Source organism: Mustela lutreola, chromosome 9, assembly GCF_030435805.1.
Source record: "Mustela lutreola isolate mMusLut2 chromosome 9, mMusLut2.pri, whole genome shotgun sequence".
In the NCBI taxonomy this organism is placed as follows: domain Eukaryota; kingdom Metazoa; phylum Chordata; class Mammalia; order Carnivora; family Mustelidae; genus Mustela; species Mustela lutreola.
The window spans coordinates 36,552,737-36,571,553 of NC_081298.1; positions in this window are offsets into that span (position 1 = coordinate 36,552,737).

Genomic DNA, 18,817 nt, shown 5'->3' on the forward strand with positions numbered 1-18,817 from the left:
TATATCCTATCTGATTGACTTAATAAGGTAGAGTACATGAGCAGGTCAAGTGCAAGCTTTTCTTTTCCTCCTGAAGGCTGCATGTGTGAGTGAATGAATTCTAAAAGGATTTTGTGCATAAATAATTGCAACAAGATGACCATTGATATCTAGGTATTTTTTGAAAGGACAGAAAATTATTTTATGCTTTTTTATATTTTCATAGTATTTATTTCTTTGCCTTAATTATGAAGTATCTACAAGATGATGGAAGGAAGAAAGGAATAAGTGAATGAAAAAAAAAACATGTTCCTGTCAAATAGGGATCAGTCAGATGGTAAATATTCTAGGCTCTGCATTTCATGCAGTCTCTGTTGCAGCCACTTAACTGTCAGTTTAGAGCAAAACCAGCTATAGACAATGCAGAAACAAATGAGTGTGGCTATGTTCCAATAAAGATTTATTGACAAAAACAGTCTGTGGGCCATAGTTCGCCAGTTCTTGAACTGAAGCATCAAGGGCAATCTTTTATTCTCAAAATAACTATTTAACTTACAGGTATTTGAAGGATTTGCAAGACTTCCTTAGAGGGTCAGCTCAGAGGAAACTATTCATGCAAATTGTTCTTCTGGTAAGCCATTGGTACATAGATAGTCTATAGGACCAGCCAGGCTTTAGTATTTTTTTCTCCTCCCTGTCTGTAGATTCCTATTGGCTTTGCTGCATTCTATGCCTTGTTCCCATTTCCAGGCTAAATGAGGGAAAGGGGATAGATGGCATAAGAGGACATTGAATGCGACTGCAGGCATCCCAAATAGTCTACTCATTAGTCACTTTGGATTTCCAGCGGGGTGAATGCAGCATTCATTAATGCCCAGAGACAGCCCGGGCAAGGTCCAGACAGTCTGCTGGCAGAAAGAAAGCTAAAGGCAAAGGAAGGCCTGTGTCGATTGTCGTCTGTAGTTATGAGCCTGAGAAATAGTAGCTATGAATCAGCCTGTCTGAGGCTCAGCTGTCTTTATTTGAAACAGTAAGGAAGATAATATTTTAAAAAGCTTTTAGGAATAAAATGAGTCTTAACCACTAGAGAGAAGAATCACAGTCTACAAGCAATATTGCTTCGGGGCCTAATGATGATTCACTGTAAAATTAGACCAATTAAGCACTCTCCCCCAATTCTGTAGTCTTGAGAGAGTTAGATAAGATCATTGGTTCGCTTTGACTCATGGAATCCTAAAATAAAAGGGATCTCAGAAATTTTCTGTTCATGGGGTTACGAGATGCTCAAAGTATAAGATGTCTCACTGGCGATTTGGTCAACACTTTTATTTACAGATGAGGAAACTGAGTCCTGGTGAAGTAAGAGATCCCCAGTGATTCACAGCTAGTGAATGTAGAATTTGAACCAGTACTCTCGATAGATTGATTGATTCATTCATTACGACAATTATTATTCATTCAACTGGTGTAGTTTACAGATTGTTTCCCAAAGTGATTTTATCAGAGAACCTGTTTAGGCTTTTCATAAGGATCAGAGAAGACCAGCATTCCATAGAATCTACTTCAGGAAATACTGTAATTATTACCCCACACCTTCAAACCCTTTCAACTCCTCCCACACGTCCACATTACAGGTGAGGGAACTGAGATCCAAAGAGTCTAGGTTGATAGCTCCTCTGTTTTGTCTGCATATTAGGAGGACATAGGGATCTTCTTAAGTCCCAAAGCCTATGCCACATCCAGACAAATAAATCACAGTCTCGAGGGGAAAAGGCACAGATGCCATACTTTTTTGAAATTTCTGAGGCCATTTCAGTAGGGAAACAATTTTAGGAACCACTGGGCCAGGTGATCTCTTCTTATGTTATACCTCATGCAGAAAGACTCATTATCTGCTATGGAAAAAAATGATTTGGGGACATCAGAAGAAGTGGGATAACACTTCCCTAAAGGAGGCCCCATCTCTCACAAACACACACACACACAGACACACAAACACACACACCCCACAGAGTGGTTCTAAAGAACCAAACAAACCAATACAGGTGAAAGTGGTCTAGGAAACCCAGAGTTTTATAATATAGTCCTGTTTTTAACCTTAGGAGGCATTCAAACTTCAATTAGCTGTGAATGTTTTTCTATTTACTTGAAAGAATTGTCCAGAGACTTAAGAATCAGTAAGTTTTCTAAAGAACTTGAGTTTTTAAAGTAGTTACTGAAATTTGTTAACGGATTCTCCTGCCATTTGTTAACGCTGCAGCTCCACGGACACATCCCAGTGGGAGTCCAGCCGTGGTACAGCCCTAGCCTGTGTGGTCATTCGGGAAGCCTTACTACAGATGCTGTTCAAAGGCGGTGGTGGTTGTTTGGGTTCATTCATGCTTTATACACGGTAATTTACTCATGCTTACTTGAAAATTAAAACCTAAAAAACATTTTTAGAAGAAACTGTGTTTAGGCTATATTTTATAATTTAAAGCTATATTGCAGATTATTCAAAGATGCAGGAGCTGCCTCCGTTAACTTGCTACTTTCACATGAAAAGCTTATCACCATATTCCAGTGAAAGACCGTATATAATTTTTTTTAGAATTTTCTTTATCGCATCTACCCCTGCCAGCTCATCTGGGTAGTAGGTGACTTTGGTATAATAAGCCAAGTTGGAAGATTATGGTATATCATTAAAATGTTTCCATTTTAATAAAATTCCAGATGCTTTTTTAAGGTGGCTGTTTCCGATTGCAGTTCCAGTGTCTTTCAGACTTTGCTCATTTCCTTCAAGTCAAGATGAGTTCTTTATTCCTTGCTCCCCTGGGTCATTTCCGCTTTCACTATTTGCTTCTACGTTTTTGGCTCTAGCTCATCTACCCGAAGCTCATCCTCTCCTCCCCTTAGACCCTCTAGCTTTCCAGCCCTCTACTCCAGAGCTGTTTATCTAAAACCAAGGAACTGCCTTGACACAGTCAAAATGCCCTTTTGATCCGAGGGACTTGAAGTTGTGTTGTACGGTGAGCACACTATCCTTACTTAGATTTTGTTTAATTGGGGTTACTTTAAGAGCTTACAGGAGGAGCTAAATAACTCCCACTTCTAGTCACCCCCTGGTGACTTCTCTCCTAGAGAAGTGGGGAATTTAAGGCAAAATAAGATCTTCTCCTTCTTCTTATTCTCATATTCACAGATCTTGCTTTCTGTAGGAAATTGTTTTGTGGGATTTAGGAAAAAAGAACCAAGAAATGCTTGCTCTGAAAACTGAAAGACTGAGTCAGTAAACGAAGAGCAAGAGACTTGGTTTAAAAAAAAAAAAAAAAAAAAAAAAGCATTCACAATCTCTTCTATTGTAATGACAGACTTATCAAAATAAACAGATCGTGATGTTCTGCTGTGGTGGTAGAAATACCACTTGAAAATTCTGGGAAAGTGACCGCAAAGAAGAGCTTTCCCCAAGAAAAGTCACTCACACAGGAGAGGGAAGACATGCTCCAGCAGGAGAAAGGAAAAGGCTAGAGGACGGACATCTCCATTCCTACCTGACAAGGCCTAGCATTTGGTTTTATGAGACTTGAGCCGCCATTTACATTTATAAAACTTTCACACTAGTCAAAAAAGACAAGTAGTTTTTAACCTTTATTTCTTCCATTCAGGCAGCCTGACACCGCAGGCCACATCTGTGGCCACTGGGTGTTTTCATCCTATGGCCAATAGATGTCAATCCTAGAAACCACGGTATTCTCAATGCTTCTACTTCTGGAGCATCATTCCTAGGCCCAGGATGACAAATAATGAACAACCATCATATACTCTGGTGGGTGAGAATGGAAAAGGACAGGAAGGAGGGAGAGAGATTGAGATACCTCATACTAAGAAGACAGAGATAAATAAAAGAACTTTCGAGTGATGTTTCCACCACTGCAATGGAGTACCCTAGGAGGGTTCTGGCTCTAACTGAACCCAGCAGGAGAAAAAAGTAAGTGAAAAAAACAAGGGATGGTTCTATGACCCGCAAGTATTAGAAAACACAACATGTGTCTTCTTCAATAAGAAATGACTACTATCTACTTATTTTCATCCATTTACGGTCACTAGGACAATAAACAAGGTGTCTTTAATGTTTGGGGATTTTTTTTTTTTTTCATGAAGGTTGTAGCTTTCCCCTTACTGACCCATGACTTTGGTTTTTGAAAACAAGACTTTCTTGGCTTTTCTTTCCTAAATCCCAGAAAGAAAGAAAGAAAAAAAGGAAGAAAGAAACTGAGAGACTGCTAAGTGCCAAACAATGAAACAGGTGAAGATAAACTCATGAAACTTAACTTCACATGTTAACAATTCAAACACCTCTTTCTTTTTAAGAATGTCCTTACTCATTGTTTAAGATAATGTCAAGGTTTTTTATACAGTTGCTTCCCTGCAAATAACTGAGCCATTTTCTTTTGTGATTATGGAAAACATGACAAAGTACATAAGGACACTAGAATATCTCTTTGTGACATTATTACCAAAATACTGTCTAAAATTCTGATTTCTCACTCTCTGTGAGGAAGATGGCACTTGTTTTCTGGGGTGTGTGTGTGTGTTTTCCTAGCTTGTTCATCCAGGAATTTTATCTCTTTATCGCCTGGGACAGTAATACCTGTTAACAGAGAGACATCTATACCAGGGTGAACAAAGTAGGGATGGGGATGTCTCTTCTTACTGCAGAAGATACATTCCATTTTATATTTTCTAGTCCTTGTGGGTCATAAAACCATGACTTGTTCTTTTCATATACTTCGCTTTCCTGTTGAGCTGAGGTAGGATAGTGACCCTCCTTCGGTAGGCATGATAATAACTGATACTCACGTCAACCATCCTGGGCTCAGGGCAGCTTTACTTCCACACAGAATCCTTTTTTCTCCTCTGCTGCAAGGAAATCTATTGAAACCCCTAGTCTAGTAAAATATGGCACTTGAGAGTTGATAATACTAGGAACTTTGTCTAGCTCCTTTTATGGTGGCCCTAATTTTTTAGATGATCGGCCAGTCTGAACTTTCAAAAGAGATACAGCAAAACCATTGGGTTGAGTGTTTAAGAAAGACAGAAGCATCTGACCCACATGTCTCACTATCTCCCTTCATCATGGATTCCCAAGCACATTTGGTTTTTGTGATATATATCCACACATTAAATGAAAATTAGCCATTAAAAATAATGTGGCTTCTTGCTGGTATATATGGATTTAAGTCATATATATGTGCTCCTTCACTTATGTAACAGTTGGTGACTGGGGACCTGGGTGCCAGGTACAGCACATAAGGAGTGGTTCTGCCTACAAACTAGCAGAGCATCCTTAGTCTAGGAGGAAAGGGAGTCTGGGGAAAAATTACAGTATTCCTTAAATCAGAGAGGACACCTTCCCCAGATCTGAAATTTAGTTAATGCGGAACCATAAGTGATGGACTTAACTTCAGTAGATCTCAATTTTTCTGACCGAGAAAATAAGAAAAAATCAGGCCCACCTCACAGGGATAGAGTAAAACTAAATGACATACTATATGGAGAGGGTCTGGAAGAAGCCACGGGATCATCAAAAGTTAGCTCCTTTTCCCTTAGCATGATTTGTCTTTTTACGCCCTAATTGATAGGACCCACTTCCATATCCGTCCATTTGAACTTACTTTGGTCAAGAACAGCCATGTGGAAAGATTCAAGTTTCCTAGAAGCAAGATCCACTGGCCTTCACATGCCAACAGACATTTCATTGCCTTAAAAGGAGCTCTCTGCAGCATGAAAAGGAGAAAGGGATGCTGCTTCAGAACTGAGTGAATTTACTGCTCGCTGCTCCCTGTAATTTAAAGGGTTAATTTGCCTTTCATGTTGCTCCTGTTGAGAAACACTATTATTATGGGATGCAGGTTCCCACAAAAATAAAGAGAGAAGCTTTTTTCAAAGCATTAACTGGCAGGGCCATAGTTAATTTCCAGGAGAGTCAAGAGAGCAAAACTTTGGGCAAGTCTTTGAAAATTCACTTGGGACACTTTATATCCAGGAGACCATGCTTAAAAGACAGGAATCCCATACCTTGAATTCACTTTCCCATGAAAGGCTGCAGAAGTGACTGCAGGAAACAAAAGCAATTTACCTTTACCCTAACCAACCCTCCCTGCCTTCTACAGCCTCCCCTCTCCCACTCCAGCCCACTACCTGAAGAATTCTAGCTGCGGGAGGTAACTTGCTTTAACTCTTTGCTACTCGAAGTGTAGTACAGGGAACTGCTGGTTTTGGCTTCACCTGGGAGGTTGTTAAAAATGCAGAGTCTTCAGCCCTACGCAGAGCTACTGAATCAGAGCCTGGCCTTCCACAAGATCTTCAGGGATTCTCATGCATCCTAGATATTGGGGAGGAGGCCTTTAACTGACTTCGGTGTGGAAGGGCCACAGAAAGCTGCATCTTAATTTTGGAAATGCTGAGTGAAGCCCTGTTCATTTTTAGGTCTACTTTCCTATTGTAAAAAAAATATTTAGCACAAAGAAACACCATAACACCAAACCCTCCCAGTGGAAAATTTAGGCCCTAGCAGTTCTCAAACTATGCACTGGTTATTACTGGTCTTACATTATGTTTAGGCCCACTGGAAATCTGTGTGCCCATGCAGTGGCATTTTGGTCTGATAATGTTATTGTCTAATAGGGACTGTACCCTTCTTACTCCTGAGTAACATAGGCCAGTTTTGAAAACCATACTTCACTTTTGTTTTCTTAAAGTAGCTGTTTTATAGATGCCTCTGCATAAAGTAGATACTGTTTGGCTGGCCTGAACTGTATCAAGAAGAACAAAGGGGGGAAAAAATCCATATAATATCTAAACACAGTCAAGTGTTAAGGTTTGTTTGTCCAAGGTTTGTTCGTTTGCTTAATTTGTATGTTTCTTTTTGTTGCTTTTTAAACTCAGACATGGATGTGGATTAAAACAATGTTGTTGATCATGCAGTTAATGTCCAATATAATTATATCATGAAGGGTAATTATATCATGAAGTCATGGATTTCTGACTCATTTGTAAACATCATTTATTAGCAGATAGATGTGGAGCATCAGCCATATGCAAATAATGTCAAAGATCTCTTGAGGAATATGAAATGAAGACATTTTGCTTTTGTGAGCTTCCTGTGACTAGAGGGAATTAACGTGTTTATGGTTTATCATTACTCACTGTCCAAGAGGGGAAACCATATAAGTGACACAGGAAAAAGGGAGGGATCAGAAGTAAGAAGATGAATCTGGTCAGGGCCATGAGGAAGGCCTCATCACTGAAGATATCCCCCAAGAGAGAGGGTAACCAGATACACGGCCTACTGTGCGCCCCATCCTTCCCTTCCTGAGCCTGCACATCACAAACCCTACATGTTCCATCACCCAGGAAAGGGTGAAGAAAAGAGACTTCTGGTTGGATCAGGGGAAAAACCTTCTACTCATGAGAAATAGGAGAAGTGAGTCGGCGGACATGGGCTGCGACCCCCTGACAGGCACGTCCCTTCACACCGGGCCATAATGTGGCCCCGGTATGCTTTGAAGGCCTCACATGGAGGTGGTCTTGACGTGTCTTTCAGTGGACACTGATTTTTATCACCAATCCATAACAAACTGTTTTGCCGACAGAAGGAAAAGGGGGCGGGGGCATGGGAGAGGAGTGGGGTCGCTGATAACAGTCTGCATTTAGAAAGGGTTTAGAAAGATCAATATAAGCAGACTTCAGGGGCTGCATCTGGCTGCCAGCTAGCCGCTCTGGGATCTTTACGTGCACACGGAGGGGGACTGAAATCACTCCTGTGCCTCCAAGTTCCTAGGTATTAAAGAGAGCTCACACCGACACAGAGCAAACTTGTAATGCTCTGTGTTTATATCAGTTTGTACATGCACAAACTACTGTCAGAACTCAGGGAGCTGTATACCCTAGATCTGTTCATTTACCTCACATAGATGGTATCTCAATAGAAATAAATAAATTAAATGACTTAACTGGGAGCGGATGAGGAGGGCAAGGAATCTGGGTTCTAGGACGTATGACTGGCCTGTCACTGACAACAGTTAGAACTGAATGGTGGTGAGTACATGAGTACACTCTTCGCCGTTCTTTCTTTAAAACAAAAAGGCAAGGAAGTGGTTATTTTAAAGTCAGAGGACTGGTTTCCCTTTACAGCAGGGAGAAGGGGAGTGCGCAAGGGGGCGGAAGGGGAGCTGATGGTGTCTCCTTCTTAACACCTGGAGGGTGGTTACACAGTTGTTTGCTTTGTGATCAATCACGGAATTAAATATATATATCTCTTTGCTTTCTGCATGTATGTTACATATCACAATAAAAGTTTCTCAAATTTTTGTACCATAAAAATACCCCATAAAATACATGTCTAAAAATACATGCTTACAGGGGCGCCTGGGTGGCTCAGTGGGTTAAATCCTCTGCCTTCATATCAGGTCATGAGCCCTGCATGGGGAAAAACCTCTGCTCAGCAGGAAGCCTGCTTCCCTTGCTCTCTCTCAGTCTGCCTCTCAGCCTATTTGTGATCTCTCTCTGTCAAATAAATAAATAAAAGACCTTAAAAATACATGCTTATAAATTAACTAAAAGCTTACACATTACAAGTCTCTCTAGGTGTTCTGTGCATGAATCAGAGGACTCAAGAAAGAGACGAATACGGGTGTCCCACCCTGCCCAGCCTTCTGTCCTGCACCTTATCTCTATAAGAACATTGGATGCTCAGCGGTCAACCAAAAAATGGAGAGGGCTTAAAAATTCTTTGCATCTTGGGGTGTTTCCTAGCCTGGGCTCTCTAATCACAATGTTTCATCTCTCTCTTTATAAATAGGAACCAACGAGCATTTTCTCACTTGAGTTTAAACAAATCCAGCCTGCCCCGAGACCTGTGCACCTGCTGTGGCTTTTGCCTGAGACTTTGCTCCCTAAGAAACCTGGACTGGTTAGCTAAGTGCTTGCTTCAGGAACTGACCTAACACCTGCTCAGAATTAAAACCTAAAATGGGGCAGCTGGGGAGCTCAGCTGGTTAAGTGTCTGACTCTGGCTCAGGTCATGATCCCAGAGTCCTGGGATCGAGCCCCACCCGCATCGGGCTCCCTGCTCAGCGGGGATGTCTTCTTCTCCGTCTCTCTCTGGCTCCCCTCCCCTGGCTCATGTGAGCTCCTGCTTTCTCTCTCTCTCTCTCAAATAAATAAAATCTTACACACACACACACACTCACACACACACACACCCTTAAAATTGCCACCATAAAACAGATTTCCTAACCCCTTTCTCTGCTTTGTTGAATGTCACCTGCACAAGGGCAGATTTTTGTCAGTTCTGTTCACTGTACCCTGCAATGGTACCTGGCCTGTAATAGGTTCTCACTAATTATTTTCTGAACTGACTGAATAAAAGGAGAGGTTGGACCAGATATAAATATTAAAAAGTCAGTGTTTGGCACAATAAATTCATGTCTAAAAATGATCTTGTGGTGAAAGAATCTATTTTATATGACTCCCTAATAATTCTCACTGTTTATCTTGTAACTGCTGCTGGTAGATCACATTTTGCGCGTTATAGATTGTGGAGCCCAACCTGGGATCCTTTTTTGTACCGTGGATTTAATCAGAACTTCTGTGTCCTGAATTCTAACGACAACCACGTGAACCAGCCCTTGAAACATGACCTCTACACGTGTTATCACTGTCCATCAAATCATCCCCAGGTCAAGCTGTGTCTTTCAGGGGCACTACCCAGATTTCTATTACCGCAATCACTACACCAGTTAAAGGACATATTTTTAAGCTGATATCCTGCTGTTGTTATGAAGGGAATTGATTCTAATTGCCAGTTTCCTGCATTTTTCTTAAACATTTAGTCTTTGCAAAAGGGGGGGGGGGAAACTCATGATGAAAATTCCACACGTTACTAGGATTACTTCATAAACAGAACATTCTTGACTTTGGAATTCCCCCCAGACTCTGAATGGAGCTTACCCATACAGAAAACCTGAATTCATTCTGAAATGGGAGGGAAGCGGGGGCAAAATGTTATCTTTGAGCTGTGACATTTGGCTTCCAGTGGACACACAAAATGGACACACATCAAATGTCAAACAGGCTGATAATGGACAGGAAGCACCACTGTCAACACAGTGAGCCTGACCTTCACTGGCAGCAAAATCCTGGATGAAATGCAACTGCCCTAACCTCAAGTCACCCAGGGCATGGGCAAAACTAGACCTGCAGGTAAGGATACAGGATTCCATTGCTTGAGAATCACAGGACATTTCACAGATAATCAGACTGAAATCTGGCCAAAAGGGAGGGCCCACTGAATCCATTGTTGGGAGAGGAGCAGGGCAGAAAAATAGGCCCAGGCTCCCAGTTTTCCCTGGCTCCATTATCAGGAAAATAGGACAATATAATGCAGAAATAAAATACAGAAACTTCCTCTTTGCCATCATTTTAAATCTGTCCTGGCACAGATTTGCACTGACATCAGCTCCCAGTGGGTCCAATATGAAATTTATCATGGCAAATGTGATCCTTGGCTGCCAGGAGACTCAAAAATATAGCCAATGACGGGGCAAATAAAGATAAAGAAGTTTATGCAGGACAAATGCTGCATTTCCTACATATAGTTTTATGATTTCCCTGTCCTAGGAATGAATAGAAAACAAATGGATGCGGTCAGGCATTGGGAACCTCTGCTGTGTTATCTACAGACTGCTTATGGTGATAAAGTAGATAATCTTCTAGTGCAGACTGGAACAGGATGACTAACTGATACTGCCATGAATAAATGATGTGTGATATGTGCATGGTCGATAGGCAGGGGCTGTCACAAAATGCTTCATTCAACTCACTAGCTTTGTGAGCCGAAGACCTTACTCTGTTTTCACACCCCAGCTGCCTTCGCTTTAGGGTTCAGGAAATGATCGTGTCCGTGCACGTACTTGTGCGTGTGAATGACTCAAGATTTTTCAAGTGCCAGGCTCATTGTCTTGCTTAGGCATTCTTTTTAAACATAAGCCAGATTTTAATTAAATCACGTATGTTTTCAACTCAACATGTATGTATATTTTACTTTGACTATCTTTAGGTTCTGCTTTCATAACTTTGGTCTCATTTTGCCCTGGTGCGTGTTTTGGCTTTTCCTGTTAATGTCTTACATTTATACAGCTGTTTTCAGAGCAGCTGTGAAATATATTTAAAATTTCTTCCCAAAGGGGAGAAACTTAGGATAAGCAATATAGAAAAAGGAAGGCGGGGGGAGACATTCTTCATTGGAGCTGTGTTAGTGTACTTCAGATATACCAGGAAACCAGCTAAGCTAAGCAAACATAGATATTTTATGTGGCAAGAACAAAGTAATAGCCCTTTTGCGTCAATAAATCACTGTCATAATTGTCCTAAAGCAATCTGATTTGAGGAATAGACTTTGGGGAAATCCTCCTTTCCAAAATACCCGCCTTATCTGGCTTTTCCTGATAGCTGAAATTCCACCGTTTGAGAAGGCTGCCCTAAAGCCAAGGGGTACGAATATCTCTGTGAAAAGAGGAGCCACTGAAATATTTACACTTCAGGGTGAGGTGTTTAATCAAATGTGATAACTAACTGGGATGTGTTTTTCTTGCGAAGCCCTGATTTCCAAGAGGGAGGCGGGTGTTGAGATAGTTGCGGGAAGACCGGACCGTGAAGGTGTAAGGAGGTGTTAAAGACAATTGTTAATGCCCTTCTACTATGTTGAGGGGTAGAAGCTGTAGTCCATGGGTCTGTGCAGTTAAATATCTGCCTGAGACTCTCAAGGTGGGAGTTGGGCATGAAAGAATCATGGTATGTGGCAGCTTTCCCCAACTGCCTGGGCTTCCTCTTCACCCCAGAATTTCTGAAGTCAAACCTTGTTTAGGGACTAAAAAGATGTTCCTGTGGGAATTGGTCTGTGTGTACGCACAGTGAGGAGGAGTAAGAGGGAGGGAGAAGAAAGTCTGAGAATTGCTATTCAAGCTTGTCTACTTGCCACTAAAATAACTAGAGCCCCAGTGGGACACTGCTTCCTGGCAGAGTGCTCCCTAGCTCTGCACCTCTGAGGGGAAAGCTGGGGCACTGCAGAAGTCACTTGTAGTCATTGCCATGGGCAGCTTCCCTCTTTTTTCTGGGCTTCCTGTCTCCTTCTCCCACCCCATACCTGTAACCATCTGGCCAAGGAGAGACAGAGTTGCCTCTGGGCATGGGGGAACCATGGATCTTGCCTCAAAGAAGGACAATGTTGCAATTGTGTGGGGGATGGATCAGGTGATAAGGGTTCTGAGCTACAGGCTATGAGTGGACTGCCCTCCTTGAGTCTCAAGGGGTCCATCTTTAAAGGAAGATAGCCACGTACTTCACAGTATCAGCCAACCACATGTTACCTTCACAATTTTACTATGTCTTTGAATGACATATATAATTACTTACACATTTTTCACTTCCTTTCTTTCACTTCTTTGACTCTGAAATAAAAACCAAGGTCACTTTACGCCCATTTACTCCTCCAAAGCACTTACCGCAGATTTTAATTATGTTTATTTGTGTGTCTGGCATACTAGACATGATTAAGAAATAATTGCTGAGTTTTACTTGTTCGGTGTTGTCAAAGAATAATTATTTTGTTTTGTTTTGTTTTTTAAATTTAAAACTTAGTACACCTACAAATACAGAACACATGTCAATGATTTCAACTCCATTATGAGAGGTCCTGGACCATGGAACCCTAGTTTCAAAGAGAAATAGAGAATCAGAGGTTATTATATGCACTTGACAAAGATTGACTAAGTGGTCTAGGTTAGATGCAAAACTGGTTAATATCCCATAGGACAATGTGATAGTCACCTCACGGTTCACTGGTATGGTGGCTACCACATCTGCTTTACACACAAAAGAGCCTGGGTCTGATTCCTGGGGTTGGGGGGGAAGTTGGAGGTGTGGTGGGAGAAGGGACCACAAGTCTGCCTGTATTTCCATGCAAATGGTCACCTGAAGGGTTATCCTTTCCATCAGACAGAAGATTCTTATGCCTCCACCATTTGAAAATCAACCTCTATCATTGCCATTATCGATGGTGAAGCTAATGAAAGCAAAGGCCGTGTTTTTAATTTTACTCAAGTTAATTAATTGTACAAAGAAACTTTATGGTGTATTCATAAATGGAGAACCAGTATGACTTTCCATCGAGCCAAAGTAGCACCCTGAATTTGGCATCGCAGGACAATAATGTGCTTAACAGAAAGATACAAGAAAACATAAAGGTTTCTTTAATGCTGGTAAAGCACACAGTTTCCTAGGCACAGCTTTGCAGAGAAGGAAGCCCAGACAGCCTCCTTTGTGGAAAGGAACACTTTCCTGGCCTTCAAGTGCATGTCACTGAAAATGTCTGCCTTCTGGGATTCTGGCTAAAGCCAAGGTTGTTTTCCTAAGTGGCCCCAGGTTAAAACCTATAAGCCTAGGTTTTAGGTTTGTTAGAGGTCTTTTCTGGAAGTGACCATAAAACCATTACAGTGGATCCTGCCACCTGCCAAAGGCTCTCCTCTGGAGTCTGTTCCCCCTTTGTTAAAAAGGGAGAAGGTGTTAGAGAGGTGTTGAAGATATCCCAAATCACACTGAGACTTTCCTCACAAGAGTTAGCAGGGTGACTGACCAGTAATGAGAAGTGAGCAATCGCCTTTTTTTTTTTTTTTTCTTTTTAGCAGCATGCTTGTTCCACATATTGGCAAACACGGGTCTAGAGATGATGGCTAATAATCTCTCATGCTCTAACACTGCTTTCCTTGTTATAAGAATAGCATTCTAGAGAGGAAAGACACCTTCATCTGTGCTTTTAATCTAAGACTTTGGAGAAAAGGTTCAAACATAAGGGCAAAGACTAGAATTCATGACTCCTAACTACTGTCCAGGTGCTACTACCCATTGAACCATGACTTCTCTTAGAAGACCTTCTCTGTTTCCTTTCCATTTAATTTTATTTCTGGCTTGATCCATCTAGTCTGAACAAGACTGTATATGGTAGCAACAGGACTGGGTGGCTTCCAAGAATGCTGGGAGTCCCAGTAGGCAGCACTGAAATAGCCTTAGTAAGAGGAAACCAGAACTGCTAGGATTTTGCTTCCCATCTCCACCCCTTACCCTCTTGGGTAATCTTGGGTAAATTATTTAGGTCTTTGAACTTCAGTTTAGTCATCTGTAAAATGGGATAGTATTCAGCCTCCTCTCACTGCACTACGGTGAAGATTAAATGAGTAAGCACAAAGCACTTAGAAGAGCACCTGGCAAGTCACCAGCCGTGTATAAAGGCAAGCTGCTGTTGGCACTGGCCTGCCAGCCTCTCAAATGGCTCCACTGCGCCTTTCATTCTCACCCTATAGCTGCCCTTGTTGGTTAGAAACCAGCATTTACACAATGGGCAAGATCATATTCTTCTCCACGTGCTGGAAGAGGAGCCTGGAAGAGAGAAAATCTCCAGCTTGCTTGCAGAATAAAATCCAAATGGATCTTTTTTTTTTTTTTTTTTAAGGAAAATATGACAATTTAAGCAATGAACTCCAACCAGATTTGTTCCTAGAAATCAAAATGACAGAAATGAGCAAGCACTTGGGAGCGCAACAAACACGGAGAAAGTGGCTGAAAGCAGGGCCAGAAAGTGGAAGAGATACAAAGAGGGAGACTTTAACGGAATCAAAAAATAAAGGGAATTTAAAAGTTGTCCTTGAATTTAAAAAACAAGACAAAACAAAACAAAAAAACAACAACTGGGGATTCACTAACACAGGACTGTTAGTCAGCCTCAGTAGAAAACACCAGGGTCCCCCAACCAGGCAAACGTCCTGAATGGCTCCAATCCAGGTAACAGCATTAGGTAATCTGGATATTCATGATGGAATCCTCCAATTGTTACCGGCTGATTTTTAAAGAGTGAATTCAGACAGATCTTCTGATGTAAACAGAGGGGCTTTCTCCATTTCAAAAATTTGTTTTGAAAAACATTTGTGGTATGATTGCTACATGTCAGACCCTATGGTAGGAACTTCCCTCCAGAAGTCTGTAAACAGATGAGTAAAAAACAGAACATATGAACAAGTAACAAGAATGTGAAACACTGACAGAGTTGAACACAGGGTTTTGCGGTCCATTTGTTATCAGACTATGATCCTGGAGGAAGGGAAGTGGCCAGATAGTGGGAAGAAAATTCTGACACTCTGCTGGTTTGATGCCACTTTGTTCAGTTCTGGTTGCACCATTTTTAGAAGGACACCCAGGGAGCAGAGATGATGGTTGCAGTAAGCCAAAGTGGCACTGGTGACACTTCTCCAGGGAAAAGATAAAGAAGGGATCCTTGAAATCATCAGGCAGGCAAATCAGTAGAGTATCATAGAGAATGTCACGGGGAAGAAGGGGTTTCTAGCACTTTTCCTGATCGACTAAAGGGGAATAATGAGAAAGCAGCTTTGAGCACATTATGAGAGTATAATAAATTACATAGGTTACTGAGAGCCTAATAGGCTGTATTTTGAGGTAGTGAGCTCCTGACCACTGAGGGTATTCAAGCAGTTTTTGGATAAACACATACAATGGCCGTTAACCAAGTGATCTCTACATAAAGAACATTTGAGTAGTTACTTTCTACTCTAACATTCTGCGAATAGTGGTAAAATGAAAACATTTCAAATAATTTTTCATATAGAAGATTTTAAGAGTGCATCTCTTCTCTAAAATGAAGTACCCAAATGTCATTCTGTCCATAAGCAGCCTAACAGATTTATACCCAAATTCTAACACAGTTCCTTCCTAGGTAGGCTGTCATTTCACGGATGCATGTCCTTAACCCCTTCGAATGAAAATCACAGCCTCCTTGTTATTCTCCCTCGTAGCCTTCCTCTTCCCTTCCTAACATCATGACAAAGCGTAATCATTTCTCTGCCACTTACCGAACGCTCAGAAAAGGCGTGAAACACTGAATGTATGCCACTGGGTACCTCCAACCAGGGATGACGAGCCGCACACCGAAGACACGCACAGTGTCGCTGAATTGAATTAACGAATGAAATGAATTAATGAATTCATGTGTCTGCTCTTTGGTTCCAGCTTTTCCTACAAAGTGGAGATAAAGCATCTGCCTTCAGAGGTTTGTTTTTCAAAGGTTAAGTGTGTGTGTGGGAGTGTGCGCGTGTGACCGTACTTAGGGTCAGCATACATGTATGGAAATATGTCTACATGCATATTGCATATGTTACATAGATGATATCTGGATATCAGCTTCTGTATGTTGTGACACATGGGAAATGCCTCTTAACATGAAATTTATAATTGGTTTATTGTTATTATTATGACTTCCACACCAATTACAAAGGTCCACACTGAGGGTGTAACCTTTACTAGAGAACTCTGGGTGCCAGGAAGTAGAGAGGTGAACTCCAAGCCCCACACTCGAGGCTCTGTAAACCCAGCTGGGAATCCAAAACCTGCAGAAAACGGTAATAATACCAGAGGCAGAGATCCATTTATTCACTCAACAGTGCATCAGGCAAGAGGGCTGCAAAGGCAGATTCTACCTGGAACCTGCCCTCACCTAGAAGAGTCTGGTACAGAAGATGAACATGGACACATACTTACAAGGGGGTGAGAAGAGAACAAGAAAAGAGTGGATTAAAGAGTGAAGACCCAGGGTGCCTGGGTGGCTCAGTGGGTTAAGCCTCTGCTTTCGGCTCGGGTCATGATCTCGGGGTCCTAGAATCGAGCCCCACGTCAGGCTCTCTGCTCAGCGGGGAGGCTGCTTCCCTCCCTCTCTCTGCCTGCCTCTCTGCCTACTTGGGATCTCTCAAATAAATAAATAAAATCTTCAAAAATAAAATAAAAAAACAAAGAGTGAAGACTGAGCCCGCCCTTTCTGAGGCTGTCTGGGAAAACCAAGGCAAGTGACACTCAAATAGAAACTCAGATCAAGGACTTAGAGAGACGGGGCTATAATTCAGAACGTACAAACATGTATGAATGTGCCAATTTCTTCAATATTGGCACTTCTGTACTGGTTGATAACCGTCATTGTCCCGTGCCTCAGCCCAGCACTTAGCACACTGTTCACCCAGTCAGTCCCACCCGAGGAGCCATGGCCCTGCAAACCAGCTCAGAAGGGCTCATTACTGCAGCTCCAGCGCTCCTTCAGGCCCTTGCTTGTGTGCCAAGCCTGACTGGTCTTCGTCTGAGCAAAGATTATCAGCCTTCCCAGAAGGATCTGAGAGTGGGGGGCGGAGGAGGAGGGGAAGTTTGAGGAAGAGAGGAATAAGATAAAAGAAAGAGGCAACATGAAGTCCAAGGTGAGAAGGCAAACAAATGCATGAGTGGGGCCAAGGCGCATCAGGTGGTGAAGAGAAAACTATGACACCAGTAGGGCCCTGGCATCATTCTGCGGGCACTGAAATGTACCACTTTCTAGCTTTGCAGCCAAGGGCCAATCATTTGGCCACATTAAGCCTCAGCTTCCTCATCTGTCTAATGGGAGTAATGAGAGCGACCTCACCTCACCTCACCTCAGCTCACCGTGTGCTTGTGATGACTGCCATGATCCATGACAAGCAATAAGAACAGAATCTGGCACAGAGAGAGCTGTCACAACTATGATTATTAAGTGGCACTATTCTTTTTTTTTTAATTTTTTAAAAATTTTTATTAACATATCATGTATTATTAGTCCCAGGAGTACAGGTCTGTGAATCGCCAGGTTTACCCACTTCGCAGCACTCACCATAGCACATACCTTCCCCATGTCCATAACCCAGCCACCCTCTCCCTACCCCCCTCCCACTGGCAACCCTCAGTTAGTTTTGTGAGATTAAGAGTCTCATTCTTCATGCTCTGCTTGTGTCATTCAACTCTCAACATCCGTAGGCACTGTTGAAAGAGATCGTAACCATGAGGTAACACAGCACGTGGGGATGGATGGGTTTCTGCCCCCGAGTCTGTGCTAAAGTTAATTAGGCCCATTATCACTCTGAGCATCATGGGTGGACAGCTGGGCAGACACGGCTTTGCCGCTATGGTAATGCTGTCCTTCTTGCTGCCCCTGCCTGATAATTTCAATACTGCGTATAACAGAAATTGCACAACCTTAGCCCAACCAGAGCACTCTGAGAGTACAGAGGCACAGCCAGCAAGGCATCGGCAGAGCTCAAGAGCTGCTATAAACTGAGAAAACAAAGACTTTAAAAAGTAGCTATGAAAATAGCATGAGGGCCACACAGGCCATTTCTAAAGCATGTTTTCCATGTTACAGTTGGACTTCATTTTGCTTCCTTTGATGGAAAGATGCTAAAAGGTTAATCTCAAAATTAAAAGTCAATGTAAAAGTAGATGCAAATATTCCAGGTTAGTGGACACAAGGGCAACTTCCTTGACAGAGAGGAAAGAGGGACTTTGGGAGGTCCCCTTTCCTAGAAACTTCTATTCTGCCATTTAAACTCCCCTTCTCAGCCATGTAACTTCACACAGCATCCCATCAGACCTCAGACTTAGGAAGGAAGTTCTCTTTTAAACACCAGTGATTCATTTATTTGATTCCCCTGACTGCTGTCTGTTTGAGCCAGGCAGATGAAATATTGATGGAGACTCTGATTTCTAGTTACATTTGAGCCACAAAGTGCTGTCAGAAAATGGTGATGGTATCCAAAGAGAATGACTTTCCAGATGCACCTGCCTTTGAAGATAGCTGGCTCCAAGGCTTCCATCTTTATTGGGATCAAGTTAATTTAAAATATAATAGAATCCCAACCCTTATCAATAATAGCCTCTTTACTCTTAGGAGACAGATCTG